The 16,045-nt window shown below is 45.3% G+C and overlaps 2 protein-coding genes across 31 annotated transcripts in view; both read left to right on the forward strand.

Annotated features, from left to right (window-relative positions):
• CAMK2G (calcium/calmodulin dependent protein kinase II gamma) overlaps positions 1-2,224 on the forward strand; it is a 118,045-nt gene extending 115,821 nt beyond the window's left edge. For all 26 annotated transcript variants that reach the window (XM_075025750.1, XM_075025758.1, XM_075025753.1 and 23 more), the window contains one exon: positions 1,925-2,224. The gene's annotated coding sequence lies outside the window, so the exon portion shown is untranslated. The remainder of the gene's footprint in view (positions 1-1,924) is intronic.
• An 8,172-nt stretch (positions 2,225-10,396) lies between these two features.
• The window catches only part of NDST2 (N-deacetylase and N-sulfotransferase 2), a 136,875-nt gene continuing 131,226 nt past the window's right edge, over positions 10,397-16,045 (forward strand). For 4 of the 5 annotated variants that reach the window (XM_075025743.1, XM_075025740.1, XM_075025747.1 and 1 more), the window contains exon 1: positions 10,398-10,595. The gene's annotated coding sequence lies outside the window, so the exon portion shown is untranslated. Of the gene's footprint in view, positions 10,596-16,045 lie in introns of all 5 variants that reach the window. The other variant, XM_075025749.1, reaches the window with a different exon arrangement.

Below are 16,045 nucleotides of genomic sequence, written 5' to 3' on the forward strand. Positions count from 1 at the left end.
TTTGACATGAAGAAATGATTGTTGCTTGTTCCTGAAGGACAGCAGATCCATTTACTTCTGCAGCATAGGCATTCTTGTTTACTGCCTTACTGGTTTCTTTTAGTTAGATGTACAAAGTCTTCCTTTTTGTTTTATGCTGAACTATACGTCACATCCATTTTAAAGATCTAAGTTTCCTCATCTTAGGACCTTTTTACTAAAGATTTTCTACTTAAGAGCAAACACAAAAAACATTTACATCTGGGAGACAAGCTTTTTTTAATGCAGTCATTTGAGGGTGAACCACTCACGTATAGTTACTACTTGAGTCCTAGTCTTGAGTACTACTTGGGACTAAGCCAAAAGCAGGTTTTTTTCTTATGTGTTGTGAGGGATTCAACCCTACTGAAGGCAATGGAAAGGAATGTGAACTATCTATCACAAACAAACTGCAGAGGTCACAGATGGAATTTGAAAAGCAAAAGCCAGTTGGGGGCACCAGAAGCAAGGAAGCTTTCGAGAGAGCTGGACAATCAGCTGATTTTCCAGGGAGTAAGGCAGTGAGAAGGATAAAACCTTTGCAGGGAAACAAAAAATAATTTACTTGCATCAGTTTTCATCACAGAGATGTTAAGGGACACTTCTGTCCTGGATTTAGTCAAAAAAAGATGCAGAAGAAATTACTAAATTAAAGATTGGTATGGCTCAGTGGCTGTGCCTCGGAGTTCTGAGAAAGCTTAGGAATGGAGAGTGTTAACCGCTACAGAAGAGTTATGTTTCCTTGGCTTGGCTGCTGAAATGTTGCACCTCCTCCAAAAGTATGTGCTGGAGGGTTTCTGAAAACTGCAGAGCAGAAGCCATTTCCAAACCACAAAATGTTGGTTAAAACAATATTATAAAAAGCCTATAAACTAAATTGAAGTATTTGCATGCATTTCTGGGTTCTGAAGGAGGTGTGATCATGTGCAATTACAAGTGGGCAGCCCCCATCTGAACACACTGAATCATTTCGGAGCAGCATTGGCCCGTGTGCAGTGAAGGGCAAGGATGGAGGGATGAGGTGAATAAGAGTGCTTAAATAGAAATCGGTGGTTTGTTCTCACCTGGAAGGCAGAGTTCAGTTTTGGGTAGGTCGTCTTAAAAGGAAACTGCAGCTGTAAAGGAAGTTTGAGGTTAATCAGAGGACTTCCATGTAAGGAGAGAGTGGAAACTGAGAAGGGAGAAGACTAGTAAGAGGCTTTGCAACAAAGATTTGCAAACTAAGAAATGGTAGAAAGAAGATTTTGGCTACACTTTCGTGGCAGGACAGTGCTAAACAAACATGAAAAAAACCCAAACATAAAACTGATCAAAATAAATCCAGTAATTTGACACAAGAATATTAGCCAGGAGGAGCCTTTGCTAAAAGCAGTCGCTAGGACTATAACTTTGCAAAACTGCAGAAAAGCTCATACATTTGTTTAAATATAAAGAACATTCAGAGACAAAATTACTTAAGACTTAAAGAAAAAGAAAAATTAAAAAAAAGAATGATCCTTCAGTTCAAGGCAAAAGCCAATGGGAAGTGAGGCAGAAACTGTTCTTTAGGACCAGAGCCTTTGATCACGCCTTGGGAAATTTCTTCAGCTTCTGGGACGCCACTGTTGGATAGTGGGCCCAGGTCTGCTCCAATCAAGCTAGTAATTCATTTTAGCAAGTAGTTCATTTTCATTGGCACACTCAGCCACCTGGAAGGGAAAGTGTGTGCCTCTTGTCTTTTGGGCTCTTCTCATGAGCCCCAGTCTGTGTTGCATTAGGAAGGGTTTCTGCCTGCACCAAATAATTAGCCTGTAAAAAGCGTGTTTTATTAATTGTGTACAGCTAATGTTTGGCTTTATTTCTTCCATCTTCCATCCTGTTCTCCCCCTCTCCTTTCTGGGTGGACACCACCTCTTCCTGACTGCAGCAACTTGTGGAGATACTCAGCTGGAGGGCAATATCTTCTTAGCAAGCAGCTCTGGAGTGCCTGAGTGACAGCAACGGTCATGTCTGTTTTGACGTTAAAAAAAAAATACAAATTACAAACAGGCAGCAGCCAAATGCACGAAACCCTGCATGCATCTGATGCTCCGGGCGCTGCCTTTCTGTTGTTTTCCATGGATCCATCGTGTCTGTTTCTGCTGTACGAAGGTGTTTTTAAATCTTAAAAAAAAAAAAAAAAAAAAAAAAAAAAAAAAGGACATGTTGTTTGTATAAAATAATAAAACCCAGGAATAATGCTAAATAAATGACAGATTATCCAACATGCCCCCTCCCCCAGGGCTAAGAAAATGGCAGCAGCTGGAACATCTTTCAGAAATGAAGTGAGGGGGAAAGCAAAAGTGAAGGAGAGAGAAAGAGAGAGGGAGAGCAAAAAAGGAAGCGGCTTGAGCAGTGGATGACTGAACTGTGCTCCGCAAAGCCGTGGTGGAAGTTAACATTGCATTCAGGCTGTGCTGCGACTTCAGTCAGTGAGAGGTGGCGAGGAGACCCCAGAGGAGCCAGTGTGAAGACTGGGGTTCAAGAGAGAGGAGGCGCTTCTCTTCCTGTTGCCCAGCAGACTGACTTCAGCCTGTTTCTTCTTCAATTTCTGCACAGCAAGAATGCTATGGAAAGCTGGTTGCTCAGCTGCTGGATCCCAAAACAGACTTTTTTTTTTTTAAAAAAAAAAAAAACAAACCAAAATGGGATGTTGAATTAAAACTAAAGGTGGAGGTAGGGATTAAAAAAAAAAGGGTTTAAGTGAATATAACTTAAATAGAAGCTTGCTTTTCAGAGATACTGGTTTTAGAAACAGCCACTACCTGGCCAAACATGGAGGTTTGAAGCCATCTTATTTAATTTAACAAGACAAAAAAAGCATTGCATTAAGAGCAGAGATTTGGGAGGAAGAGGGTACATGAAAGGGATTTTCTTTTTTTTTTTTTTCCTTTCTAGTAGCATAGTTGGGATCCACAGTGCTGCAGAACATGTGTTCCTTAGGAAGCAGACAAAAAACTTAGTGTTACGTTCTTCATGAAAACTTGCACATACACTCCTATATGAGGCATAAATAGCGTGTGTTTTTTATACTGAAATATATGCACCCATAGAATTAAAGGGGTTACCTGGCCTCCTGTTTGATTTGTTTGGTCTCCGAGTAAAATAGTAGTGGGAGCCAGCAGCCCCAGCCAGGTGCTTCTCCCCACCACTAACCCATCTGATGTTTGTAAGTGTCATGTTTCCTAGTGTTTATTTGGGTAATTTTTCTATTTTTTACAGTGATGTTGTAACACAGAAAACTATCAGATCAGAACCTCAGAAACTATAGCTGCAGGACTCCAGGCCACCTGCCTGTGTTGCCTCTGGGTGTTAGAGGATACCTCATGAAGCAGAGGGGAAAGGGAAGTAGCACATGTGATCTGATGTTTGTCCTTTGGGCCAATTCATCTTTTTTTCTTTTCTTTGCTGTAAAAGGAGTCCATTTTCTTTATTCATTGGGTGGGGAATGTGGAAGTGTTTTGTTGACCTTGCCAAGGAGGGAGCCTAGCCCCAGGAAGAAAATGGCCTTTCTGGTGGACCTGATAGGATTTGTCTTGACCAAGGGAAGGCATCACTTCCAGAAGTTGGGATGGGCTTTTATCTGAATTTCTGCCTACCCCTAATCATTTTTCAGATTTTTCGAGGGAGTTAAAGTGATTGCATTGACAGCATACTAAGTGTGAGACAACCTTTTTACAGACTATGGAAGAGAAGAAAGCCAATTTGGAATTTTAATACTTATTTAACAGAATGCAGAAAATAAAAGCTGTTGCACAAAGTGAAGCTGTCACTTTGCAACAGATAGCTCTCTGTTTCCTTTATTGGAAAGGTGCTATCCCACACCAGGATTAGATCAGCTAACCTCTGATGAAGGAGAAGACTATACGTCCCCATTTCCCAGGTTTGTCTGAGCAAATACCCTTTCCTTCCTCCCTCTGCCACCCCAGGGAGGAGTGTGGGGATTGAACTCATGGGGAGCAAACACTAGATTTTATTATTTCAAAACCGTTTTAAGACAGCACTAAGCCAGTGAGTGAAGTGGAAAAGTGGAAAGCCTTGATGTTTTATTCAGTTGTGTTTTTTTTTTAAGCCACAAAGAGCAAACAGGAGATTACAATTATGCCATTTTAAAAAGATAAATACAAAACATGCATGCCTTCTTTAGGTCTGATCTTCCATGTCTCTTTACCTGATGATTATTAATAATTAAAAAGAAAACCCTCTGTATTAAATATCTGCATCTTACAGAGAAAATTTTAAAAGAACAGAACTGTTGGGGTTTTTGGTTTTGCACAGTCTTGGAGACAAACTCTCTTTTGGGTTTTTTTTGTTTGTTTTGTTTCCTTTTAAGTTAATGAGAACCTTAGCTTGGTATGGCCATTATCAAACACAGCTGTACACCTTTAGCATTCTTAATGTTCTCTTATGGGGCTAATATAAGCATCTATATAATATATATTATAAATATCACATTTTAAACAGGAAATGGAAGGCATTTGATGCAGAATTTTTGCATGATATAGAAATAATTAAAGTTAGCTAGTGTTTGTTTGTTTGGTCTGAATGTTGGTAGAACCTTCATAGCTTTGTTACAATGAAACCTTGAACTGAAGATATTTAATAAAATAACATTTAAACAGTGCAAAGTTTTGAGTGTTGTGTTTTTCTCTTAAACCACGGGACAGTGTGGAATTGGCACTTCTGGGGTAAGAATCAATCTGCGAAGCTTCTTTTTGTGTCAGTAAATCATATGATTTAAAAACGTCATTTTTAAAAAGGAAAAAGGGTAAGTGGTACCATACTTAACCCCCAAAAATACCAGTGTTAATAAAAACAAAGGGACAACAGAACCTGTTAAGATTAACTTCATGGCATTTCCCTGACAGACCATAGGATAATAGGGAAATGTTGCTTCTGTTCCTGATAGCCTAGGCCTTGGCAAGTCTATGCTGTTACTTTCTTTCTTGGTCTTTGTTTTCCTCACCAATATTTCAGACTCTTTATAGGAGAAGTCGTCTTGCCGTTAGGTTTGCCTGATGTAAACATGCTGAACTCAAGTTGGGTGGCAGCTCTTATATTTGTGAGCTAGTGTATTTTGTGTCCTAGATGGGATGCTCCTGCAGAGGCACAGATCAACCACTCACCTGTACAAATTTGCCTGGTCTAGCAGCGTAAGCGTGATTTCCTAACAGAAGTTGGAAGTTAGCTGCATTTAGCCTGTTTTGTTTCTATACTGTCTCTTGTTATTAGCATTTCATTTATGCTCCCTTGGGTGGGCTTTGTTCCATTCAGGCCTTCTTATTTCCCACCTTGTCCTGTTCACGCTGCTGTCTTAAGGGTAGGTGAGCTCAGCAGTGAGCCTGCAGTGTGTGCTGCTCTTCTCTTCTGCTGGGGCCGGGGAGCGTGGCTGTCACTGGGACAGAGATGCTTGTGTGCTTTTTTGCATCTCCTGGTATCGCTGGCCTTGTGGTAGTTGAGCGTGTGCCGGTTCTGGCAGAGTTACTTCTGTGATTGCACTGGGGATACACATCTTGTTTTGGTACTGGCTGCAGCTAAGCCTGAGGGGCTCTAGCTAGTGTTTGTTGCCCCCATTTGTGCAGGCTTAGCTGGCCTCCCGCTCCCCTGAGCTCTCCTCAGGTGCACCTGAGAAGAGCTGCAGGTGGGAGGGGGTGGCTTTGCCTTATCACCGAAAGAGAGTTCAGTGTGCTTAATCCCCTTTAACTGCAGCAATTACCTAGTAAATAGGTGTCAGTTGCTGCTGCTTAAAGAAATGATCGCTTTTGCTGCCTGATGAAACAGGAGGAAAATTGTCCTTAGTGTTTAAAGGGAGAAGGTAAGAGTTTTACAGCCCACTTCACTGGGACTGAAGACAATCTGTTCATGGCTGGGAGAGATAGCTCCTGCTATTACAGTAGCAAAGAGAGGTTCTGCTATCATTTCTGACATCCAAGGCGGCATCATTCATCAGGTAAGGTCTCTCCTGAAGTAGTTAATCATATCTTAATGATCTTTGAAGAAATGTTGCAGTATGATCCAATATGCCCTAGGAAGATACCCATAAAGTTAGTGATGATTTCCCATGTTCTTAGTAGCTCTTTTAACCAGGACAAGAGTAATTTAAACACTTGCTGAAAGCACAATAGTCAGACTAATGCTTATGTCAAGAATATTTATGTGGCATATATATGGGGCCTTTCAGAGGGTTCCTGTGTATGTGGGTGATTTGAGTACATTTAAAAAAGGTGATGGTGTTCCATTTAAGCTGTACTGTATGTGCCTTTACCACTTGCAAGTTCTCTATTAGTCAGTCTTGGGCAGGAGCGCTGAAAAATGGGATAGAATCTGCTCCAGAAAGGGTTCCTGTCTTATGCTTTCTTATGTTTTAGCTGGCAGCAGGGATTGGGAATGGTACTTATCTGTAGCGTGATAGCTCCCGTATTGAGCTATCAAGTAGTGATATTCCCAGAAACTTATTTTCCAGTATGCCATATCTGGTTAAAATCTGCTCGCCCTATTGGATGGCATTTTGCCATCTTCCTCCCTAAGAGAAGTGTCTGAGCATTGTTTTCCAAGTTCCCTCCCTCTCTCCCAGTATATGCCCATGTATGCTTGTACATGTAGGTGGATTACTCTGTGGGAGACATATGATTGATGGTCGCTTTTATTTGTGCTCAAATCAGATTTCCTTTTAAACTAGGATTTGTCTGTTCTCACTTGCTGGGCTAGCGGCACAAAGTCTGGCAGGATGCTTTTATGCTATCGTAAGTATGAGATGTGGGGAGAAGGAGGAGCAGAACTAGACCTCAAGTGTCAATATCCTTTCTATTTTATTATGCAAACTGTTAGCTTTTACTTATGTGTAACTGATAATGTAGACAAATGGACAGAGCATGTGACTAGCGATCAGGAGATTTGTGATCTATTTCTGGTTTTGCTGTGGCTCTGCAGGGTGACTGCAGACAAGCCACTTGTGTGCTCTGTGCTTCAGCTTTCCCATTTGTCCATGCAGATAATGAGACTGACCTCTGTAGAAACCGCTGGAAGAGATTGATGAACAGTGATGCAGAGCAGCTGGGTGGTATTGTGGCTACCTATCACAGATGGCTCCCCCCTCACTCTGAGAAATAGAAAGGTTTGGGACTGCAGACTAATGCACCTGGAATGCTTGTTTATTTGGGTTTGGTATACATTTATTTTAGAGTTGGGAAAGGTGGTCCTTGGGGCACTTAAAATGGCTCAAGTGGAGAGTTATGAATTTTTCCCTTGAGGTCCATAGTGCCTGAGAACTCCTGACCTGCAGGAATGCCCTGCCTGCCAGTAAGGAATAGGAATTTAGTGGTCGGTGTGTAGTATTATGAAGAATTTTAAGCAATTTCTTCTATACTTAACAAGTATTAGAAAACAAAAATGCATATGCTCATGGTTTTTAAGACAACCTGGCCACACTGAAAGGATGCAAATAATTAAGTCAATACAGTCTCAGTCTGAAAGTTCCTTATGCTGTAGTGGGGTCTTCTAAAGCACAGGTGGATGTGAGGGAGAGGAAACGTTGTTGTCCCTAATCTGTGACAATTTGCATAACTTTACTCACCATAATTATCCATGAATGGATGGGCAGGATGATGGTTTATTCACAGAAAACCTTTTTGTTAATGCATCATGCGACTGTGTATTGGCAGAGTTGGGATTTGGCCAGTTCTTGTTGGGATGAAATACTGTCTCATCATGATTTATTTCTCTTTCATGTTTCTGTGGAAAAGTGTAGTGTTCATAACCAACAAAAATGGCATCAAGGCCTCTTCAGAGGCCTTGTTTACACTGGAATATCCTATACGTTGTATCAGTAGTTACAGTAGTGCTACTGCTGTATGGTTGATCCTGTTCCAGAAAGTAATTATTTATTTGTTTCTTACTATGTGTTTAGAAGTTCAAAATAAACTGAAAATGAGTACTTATACAGGAGGGAGGTGTTCTGCTCATGTGTTGCTCGAAATTCATTGCTTTGGATTTATCGTATTGTATAAAAAAGGTCCAAACTTTGAGATAGATTGTCTCAAATGTTTTTAAGAATTGTAAATGGATTTCAGCCTTGTTCATTCCAAAATAGTATTAATGCTAAAATTATTTTAAATTTCATAAGTCAGCAAGTTTGAACACCACCTCATCTGTTACAGTATCAGTAAAAATCTTCCATACCTATTAGAAATACTTCATTGAGCTTCTACATTAACAGTAACACGTTTAATCTTTTATACAGCTTTATACTTCAACCTTCCCTTTTGAATGAAGCAGGCTTCCTGACCCATTAAAACTTCAGTAGAAGTGGGCAAATAGAAATATTCATTATAACTCAGTTTTTTACTGACTATCGAGGGAAGGATTGTTTGTTTGCTTATGTAACCTTAAGAAGGAGAAGTTACTTCAGAGAAACGCAACGTTAGTAGGGATAGCACGTGCGAAGTGAGATAGGCACAGAGCAATATGGTAGCCTGGAAGATGGAAAAGGACTAATAAAGCCAAGCATTCGGAGTGGTTTGGAGTGTGAGGAGGCTGGTGTGGGGAAGAGAGCGGAGATGCAAGATGGATTTAAAGGTGTCTTGCAAGTGACTAGAGGAAGCTACATCCGAGGTAGCTAGAAAGACAGTGATGACGGAGGCATTGAGAGTTGTCATGTGGTGAAATGAAAAGGAAGGCAGGTGAATTCTGCTCTGGTGGTTTGAGGAAGGAGGAGGAGTTTGGAGAGATGGGGTGTATTTTGGGGTTGTTTCTTCCACTGAAGATTTAAGAGGAATTTTAAGCCAATATTGTTGCACTTGTATAGTGCACTATAGTGTACAACGTATGCTCCTGTCAACGATTCCCATCCCTCAGTGTTATTGAGATTGGTTGGACTGAGGGAGGGAGGGGAACTACCAAAAACCTGTATTTACACCAGAATACCAGACTGTGGTTTGAATTGGTAAATCCAGTTTCACAGAATGTAGTACTGGATCATAAATGCTACAAGCACATGACACAAAGTGCTGAACTGCCACAGATTCCCTCTGTTGGCTCAGATTTGCTCAGCTCTTTTGGAAAGTGCAAGGTGGATCGTCTATCACCTGCTGCTGCCACGCTAGCTTCAGGATGGCTGCAGGCAGGGGGGTGATATTTAATCTGATGTAAGTGCTGTGGCACACGTTTGGGCTAATTCAACAGAGGTGCAATCACATGTTCAAATACGTGCTACTGGGTATTTTTGGCAGTGCGTGGACCCACTGCGATGGGACCGCAGTCTTTGTGCAGATGGTGGGAGCAGCTGCCTCGTCAGCCTCTGTTGAGGTGGGGTGCTGTTGGCCAGGAAGCAGAACAGGCTGCACTAAAGATATGCTTGCTCATAGCTTTGTCTGCTTTACTTTGGTTATTTGATTCACCTGCTAACTCAGGCTTACCAGGCTTGCAGGAGCATGGTCAGAGCTTCAGGTACAAACTGAGAGCTGAAGATGAAAATCCCTGTATAAACGTGTCTGAAAGCAGTGACTCTCAAGTTTTTCAGTGGAGGAGCAGGTTCCTATACAGCAATTTTACATCTTGGCTTGCTTTTTGAAGGTTTCCTGGGAGTGATCCACAGGGCCCCAGAAATTCTCAGATGGCGGGATGGGCAGCAGTGCTTTGCTGGGATGAGGCCTCATTCCCTGAGCACCTGCTTTCCTTTTCCTTGCTCCTCATTGGCCACCAGCCAGTTCTGCTGACCACTCCAGGCCCTACTTCTGCTAACCTGTCACAGATTTTCACTGCTTCGTAGCACGATGGCTGCTTTCTGCACAGCAGGTTCAAAAACAGGACCGTGGGAACAGCACTCCCAAACTGCTGTCTGCTTCTCCAGCTGCTGCTGAGAAGAAATGTTCCTGTGATGTGGCTCCGTATCCCGTTCTGGCTTCCTACTACAATTTTCTCTCTCTAAGTAGGAAATTGCACCGTGTGTATGTTTGTTTTTCCCCGGGCAGCTGCCGCCACCGGGGATGTTACAGCAGTGTCAATCCCTACCTGCTGCTTTTCTGGGCATCCCACGCCTTCCGCGCTGCCAGGAGCACGCCGGCTGCACCCGTGCCCTGTAATCCCGGGCTGCGGCGGTGTCGCCGTCCCCCGGCTCCCCCCGCCGCCGCGAAACCGCAGCGAGCGGCCGCGCTTGCAGGCGCGGGGGTGGAGGGGGGGAAGAAGTAATCCGCTGCGACGTGTTTCGCTACCGACGCGGCCCCTCCTGGACCGGAGCAGCCCGGACCTGAGCCGACCCCTCCCGGCTTCTGCTCCAAAACCACCGTCCCCCGGAGCCCCTCCTCCCCGCGGCGTCCCGCGCCCGGCCCGGCGGCTGCGGCGGCCGGAGGGCGGGGCCTGCTGTCCCTCCCCGCGCGGAAGATGGCGGCCGAGCGGCGCGGTGGCGGCGGCTCCCCCAGCGGCTGGAGGGACGCCCAGCGGCCGGGAGCCGGCGGGCCGAGGCCGGCCTGAGAGCTCCCCGCGGCGCCGGGGGACGCCCGCCCGCCCGCCGGGAGCCGTGCCCTATCTACGCCAGTCCGCCCGGCGGGGCCTCACTGCGGCAGGTGAGGTGGAGGAGGAGGGCAGCGGGGTGGCGGCGGCCCGGCTCGGCTCGGGGGGCAGCGGGGGAGGGCGAGCGGCGCTGGGGGTGGGCCGGGGGAAGTTGCGTGCCGGCCGGGGCACGGCGGTCCCGGGCAGAGAGGGGGGATCTGCGAGGGGCGGCCCCGTGCCGGGCCGCGGGAGGAGAGCGGCGGCGGCCGCCGCCGGGGGGGCCGAGCTGGGGCAGGCGGCGAGGGGGGGGCGCTGCCCCCCACCCCTGAGGCGCTGCGCTGCCCGCCCTGCAGCCACCTGTGCGGCTGGGGAGGCCCGGCCTCGCCACGGCGCCCCGTCTCCCGGCGGCGCCCGCGGCCGGAGGCTTCCCAGCCCTGCCCGGCTGCTCTTCGTGGGCGCCGAGCCGCCGGCGCGCGGCCCGGAGCAGCGGCTCCTTCCCCATCGCAGCTGCCGTGGCTCCAGCCCCTCGTAGCCCCCTTTTCCCCGGGCGCCAGCTGGGGGCACGGTCCTGTGCCGGAGCTGCGCTCCCGGCCTCGCTCCGGCTTTGTTTACCCGATGGCGTTGGGTTGCGAAGGGCTGGGTTGCTTGTTATGGCGTTAACCGCCGCTGAACGAGTCGGCATGCAGCGGGGTAAAGAATGCTTGTATCCCCGACATACGGCTGCAGCTCGACTGCGTGTGCTGGACATGCTTATGCTTCTGTTTGGGGGGTTGTGTTCAGTGGAGGCCGGCAGCGGGTACAGCTGTGGTAGCATGAAGATGCAACAAAAATGATGTTGCGTAGGAGAAGCTGATGGAACATGAGGAATCGTTCCTATAGTACTTCCCATCCTTGAGTCGTTAAAACATACATGCAGTGGTAAAGTGATAGATAAAGCGTGAGACGCCCATTTGCTTATGCAAGAGTGAATAAACTCTGTGTTGCCTGAAATAGAAGTGGGCAAATGCCATATATCTGAAATTAACCACAAGTTACACTGCTCCACACTAGGATTCTTTGTGACCAATCTTGCCAAAGAAGCATTTGGAGTTGTTATTTGTACATGCGTTTCTCATTAGGAAAGGTAACCTTGCCCTTTGTGGCAAAGAGGTACACTAGAAACTTCTGATGAATTTTTCAGGTTATGTGCAGTCAATTCAATTACCTACAGTAATTGGGCTGGGAAATTTGGGTGGTAGAAGAATCTAGGTAGCACCAGTATGGTGGGGCACCGTGTGCACAAAAACACCCTGAGAACCAGAAATAATTAGAAGCTCAGCATCAGCCCCAAGAATTTATTTGGCTGGGTGCCCACACGTGCTCACATTGCCCATAAGAGCTGACTTTTTATCTGCACCAGCGAGTGGTCCCGGAACCGAACCCTGTAGGACTGCTGCACAGAGACACCTGAGGCGTGCCATCCACACCGTGGATGGAGTGGTGTTCCTGCACTGGGCTTCTCAGTGCAGCTGTTCTCATGGCACTGAGATTATTGATCCAACTCCTGGCAGATTGGACCTAGAAAGGCTTTTTAGTTTCTACTTCACGCCGCACAAAAGTGATTGCTCTGTGTTAAGAGCTAGGCTGGTTCCAAAAGGAGCCAGACTCCGCTAGACCACATTTGAGCCAGTGGAAAAACTCCGTGCTTGAATCTGGCAACCAGTGTAAAGTGTTCTAAAACTTTTCCACTGTCAGCAACTGTGAACAAGTACGTGTCTCTTAGGGTTATTGCCTTGTATGCTTGCGGCTTTCTTTTTAAAAATTTTCTTCCTCATCCCAAATTCCTCTTTTTGTTCGTTCTTCCTTGTTAGTTTTTGCTCTTCCCTAAGTTCATGATACTATTTTCTTGCTGCTGCTGCTTCTCTAGCATGGTTTCCTAATGTATCTTTTCTTTCTCTGTTTCAATGTTTTTTCAGCCCTTGTAAAACTGTGGTTTTGAACGTATATATGATTTTTGAACTAGGAAGTACTGGAAACTTCAAAAAGCAGTGAGAATGAGCTGCAGAGCAAGGATGCAGAGCAGAAGAGGTGGCACATCTGTCCACATCAAATCTTTTTGCTCCAGTCGCAGAAATAACTTTTGCTCTTGGGTACAGGTTCTCAAGACCTGGTGTCAGAGTGGAGAGTGGGGGCTGATCCTGCTCACCAGTATTGCTGACTGTGAGGAGAGAGGAGTTCTGGGGTATCTGGCAGCAAAATGGGATTGGGATACAGAAAAAATGAGAATCACTGTATAATATCTGTGAGTGTTTATCCAGACAAGTGCGTGTGCACTGGCAAGCTACGTGTTTTTCAGGAGCATCTAGTGGTGCAGTGACGGTGCTATCTGCTGCATGGTTTTGGTGTAAGGTATGTTTTACTGTTGCAATGCCTCACCTTCAGTCTGATCTGCATCGGAATTCATGTAGGTGACCTGGTAAAAAAGCCCGAGCCTACTTTTGTATTAGCATTTATAATTCCATGATTTCTTAAAAGAAGGGGGGGAGGATATACCCAAATGCAGCTAAGGCCTTGATGTGTCCTGAATCACAGCATATCTCCTCATCACTGAGCCTTGTTTCAGAGGTTTAAACGCCTATCTCGGATCTCTCTGTGGACTATCTGGAATATGTGGTGATCTTCTGAGCAGAGCTGCATAGGTAAGATAATCCATTTCATTTTAATTGGCAGAGTTGTTTACACATGATCTCTCGCTCATTTTCCTCTTTTAAAGGAACGCATATCCATCCCTGATTACAGCTCAGGTCAAAATCCCTCAGCACTTGTAGCAAATCTCTTTTAATTGGTCTCATTTAGCTCTCACAAGGTTGTGTTTTAATTCTCTTTCTTCCGAATCCTTTTCCCCGCTCTGTAATGTAATTTATTAAAGGATATTTTATAGACAAGGGAGCAGCCTCTGGCTGTCAGCAACCTTTGCAGTGTATCAAATTTCCAGCTCAACAGGCAGCTGCAGTGGAGTTTGTGGGTGTAAGGCAGTGATGCTGCAGCAGCAGCACACAAGCAGTCTGTGGTGGCAGCGCTGGGCAAGAGTGCCGGCTCTGTCCCGGATTCTGGAAATAATTGGGGTGAATGCTCCTGTTTGCTCTCTCTGCTTCTCTAGCCTTTTTGTAGCCGTTGCTGATGCAAGGGTCTTTGAGTTCAATTTTTCTGTTTCTAGCTCTCTTTCCAGTCTGCAATTGAATGCAAATACATTTAAGTTGCTGTTGTCTGATGACAGGCTTTGAGCAGCACAGGATAGGTAGAAGGCTAATGCTGGGAGCGTATTTTCAGAAGGCCCAGAGCAACATTAGCTGTCTTGATAAAATTCCCTCTGACTTTCCTGAACACAGTTGCTTTGGTTAATTGAATGTAATGCAAAGTGGTGAAGCTCTGCGTTTCATTATGCCTGGACCGAGGCGCTTCACCTCTGGCCTGTAACAGCACAGTCCGCAGGCATGGTGCGCTGGTGCAGCTTGCGCCTGATCTGCTGGTGCTCTCACATCAGTTCTGGAAGTCTCAAAGGCTCTTTGGGTTTTTTTTGTTGTGTTTTTTTTTTTTGTTTGGGTTTTTTTGAGCTGTGCCCCCTGCCCTTACACTGGCGATTTTCCCACTATAGCAAAATCAGAAGGGAATACGTGCCTCTGCTTCAGCTGCTGGAGCTGAGATCCCGGGCTGGGGGGTGCAGCAGCAAAGGTATGGGCAGACTTTCTGCTTTGCTGATCCTTCTCTGGAGGCAGAAATCTCCAGCAGAGCTGTGGAGCACAGTTATGTCTTAAATCGCCACTGAAAGATTTACTGGAGTACATACATCAGGGCCCTAACTGTTGTTTCTCCATAGCGATATTTGAAGGTCTTAGGCTTCTGGCCCTTGCTCTTTGGGGGCTGGTTTTCAATAAGACCCATATCCAGAAAGGAGATGATATAGATCACTAGACTCAATCCATATATGCCCTATTAAAAATGCAGTAGAAATCTCTGGACGTGAATGATGAATTAATCTTCTGCACCAGGAAGATATCCTCCATCATGTTCTTGCCTGTTCTAGTATTTTTAGTAAGCTAACTGATCTAGCAGTGAATGTGAGGGGGTTGATAAGATTGTAAATGCAGTTTGGACCTTCTCAAAATATTTGTGGCTTATGCTGGACAATGTCACAAGATCTGTTTTCACAGAAGTGGGAATTGGTGCTTGCTTGTTTTTTAAAGCTGCCCAAACTCTCCAAACAAGGAGAGGAATGGTCACAGCCTATTTCTGTATATAGGCTCAGCCTGCTTTTGAATTTGAGTAAAATGGATAGTGCAAAATAAGTAAGGGCACGTACTGCTTGCTTATGTACTAATAACACTATGAAGATGTTCAGAAATACCTGTCTCTTCCAAGTGTGTTTGTAGCTGTGTGTAGCCGAAGCTGTTCTTCATGCTGGGGTTGCAGACATTGAATATCAACAGCGTTTGCAGCTGTTCTCAGGCTGAAATGTTAACACCTGAACTTAGCCTAAAATACTGCACATTTTCTTTCCATGAAGTGAATTTAATATTTGTCATTAAATACAAATTATGAAGTTAAGCATTAGAACTAACAGCGATTAGATAACAACTTTCTCTTTTTTTCTTTTTTTTTTTTTTTCCTCCAGAATCAAAGGAGGGTGAAAAGGAGAGGCACGTTTTGTCCTCTGCCCAGTGTATGGGGCCTATGCATGTCCTAGTGCTGGTCTCTGTGCTGTGTGTGTGTCACACTGCAGTTACCATCTTTGGCGCTTTGGCGCATGTTTTGAGCGTGGGATGGGAATGAGGCAGTGTGATCTAGGGTTTTGGTGGGATCTGAACAGTGCAGCTGTACTGCACTAGTCTGAGCTGTTTTCTCCCTGTGCTGCAGTATGTTATTCCAAATTCTACCCCCCCCCCCCCCCTTTTTTTCCCCCCTTTGGAAGTGTCTATATTAGTGGAAAAGATTGTCTTGGGCATTCCCTGTAAAGCAAGAGACAGCAGAGTCTGTTCATTCCTCTCCTACCTTCCTGTCCCAGTACGGTAGCTCACGAGAGGACACAAGGGCTCGCAGGTACCTCCTCAGGGAGGAAGGGTTTCCACAGCGTGGGAGAGAGTAGGACATGAAACTGCATGTGTTTAAATGATGTGCCAACAAGTCATAGCCCTCTCTAGGGCTAGGGATCACTGCTGCTTTTATATATTGATGTATGTTTTTCCTCTGTATTCAGCAGTTTCCTTGGGACCTAGGTTGGCATAGCTGACGCAACAAGGAAGGAGGAAAGAGGGACAGCAAAATGACAATTTTATCCCTTCTTAATCTCTTTTTGCAGTTCTGGTCAGTCACTTAGAAAGCATACAACTCCAGCACCCTGTCCTTTCTTCTCTGCTTGTTTCTCCAATCTCCTACATCCTTCATTTCTGCATCAGAAACTCTCCAAGAATATGGTGTTCCTCTGAGTGGCTCATGTTGGGAGGCTCCTGTGTCAGAACCATTAGATGATGTGATGGAGCAACTTGTT

Source organism: Buteo buteo, chromosome 4 (genome assembly GCF_964188355.1).
Source record: "Buteo buteo chromosome 4, bButBut1.hap1.1, whole genome shotgun sequence".
NCBI lineage: Eukaryota > Metazoa > Chordata > Aves > Accipitriformes > Accipitridae > Buteo > Buteo buteo.